The 1,715-nt window shown below is 34.8% G+C and overlaps 1 protein-coding gene across 3 annotated transcripts in view; it reads left to right on the plus strand.

Moving 5' to 3' along the window:
- Positions 1 to 1,715, plus strand: part of LOC108575267 (single-stranded DNA-binding protein 3) — a 17,046-nt gene that overhangs the window by 12,076 nt on the left and 3,255 nt on the right. The window lies entirely within an intron of this gene.

Raw genomic sequence — 1,715 nt, forward strand, 5'->3', positions numbered from 1 at the left:
CTATACACTTTATTATCGACAGTACGATATCTTTTTTATCGACTCGTGTCAACGCCAACGTCTATTATTTATATTTATTTGAACATTAGCTTGTAAGCAAAGGTGCCTGAAAAACACGAACTACTGTGATTATCAATCGCATAATTGTTAATCGATTTCTAATTCTTTTTTCTGTTCTGTCTTTATTTTTTTTCTTTTATTTTTTTTTTATTTCTCATTTCACCTGTTTTTTGTTTCCTTTCTTTTGATTGCACCGCTAGCACGTCGCTAGCAACTGGCTTATTTTTCATCCCATTATAGAGTTAGGATTTTAAGCAGTATTAGGTTAAAAAAGAATGATACATTAAATACATGACAGGTAAGACGCGCAATAGTCCGTTGTAAAAACAAAAAAGAAAAAAAATTTCTAACCTCAATGTGAGGCTCTCACCTAACGAACTGTTTATTCAAAAGTTCCTTTCCGTGTCGATGAACTTGCTTTACAGATTATACGCGCCTAAATCGCTCACATCGAATTCCATTCTAAATAAATTAACAAAACTCTGTAATGAGGTGATTAAATCAGCCGAACTCAGACCGAGTCCCTCCACTGTTTGCTCAGAATTCACTTTTATCGATAGAGAAGTTTGCGCACCATTTATTCGCAGCCATTGACGTCGCAATACTTCGCTAATTAGAATTAACGGGTACAATCGTTTCCGCTAGTGCCTTTTTTAAACGATGAAAACAACAATGTAGATACTTTCATGTATTTAACGCGTACAAATCTAGTCATGCGATTGCAAAATCGAATATATTTTAACTGTGACGGTTATTGATCGAACGAGATGCGAGATTGAGCATAACCTCATTTTATATACAGTGCATTTTTACTTTCAGTATATTGTTCCAACTTTTTTTAACACTTTCTTTTAAACAATCAATGATTGAGACGCTTATTTTGCGAGCGAGTTCCTATTAAAAATTAATTTAAACAAAAGAAAACAACGAAAAGTTCCTCGATTATCGACTGAAGATTTCATCTTCGAATGGAAACCAACGTACCAGCTGCGGTATCAAATTTCCTGTTGAAATAGCATGCTTGTTCCAGCGAGTATTGCGAAGCGAATGGTGTTGCGATTAAAACTTAACAGAAGTACTTGGGGAAAAGAAAAAGAAACGTATAAAAAGAAAAAAAAACTGTTATATATGTAACGTACACATGGCAATAGACGATATATATATAACGTAATTATTTTTGTATGGATTAAGAGTCGTAGACGGTGTAAGTACTGAACCTAATCGAATGAGTGTGACAAAGATAGAAACAAAGAAAAAGAAGTATATACGGGCCGATAATGGAGAAAACTATATCGTGCGAACCTCCCGGAATCCATCCGTCCGTAATATGGTTATAGGTCAGTACCGGATTATGCTGTGCTGCTGTTAGTTGTGTTTAAATTAACTTTAAAAATATTAAAGAGAAAAAAATAACGTATTGAACAAATTATGTAAAACGATATAGATATATATATATATGAGAGGAGAGAGAGAGAGAGAAAGAGAAAGAGCGCGAGAGAGGGAGGGAGAGAGAGAGAGCGCGCGCCGATTACGAGTGCATGCTCTGAGAGCATCGGCAAGATTGATAATGATCTCGAGGACGATCAGAATTTTTTTATTTACGGTTATTGTGACTTCTCGAGAAAGATCCATTTCTCTTTTTTTTTTAATTTGGT

The sequence above is a fragment of the Habropoda laboriosa genome, unplaced genomic scaffold (assembly GCF_001263275.1).
Source record: "Habropoda laboriosa isolate 0110345459 unplaced genomic scaffold, ASM126327v1 scaffold207, whole genome shotgun sequence".
Lineage (NCBI taxonomy): Eukaryota > Metazoa > Arthropoda > Insecta > Hymenoptera > Apidae > Habropoda > Habropoda laboriosa.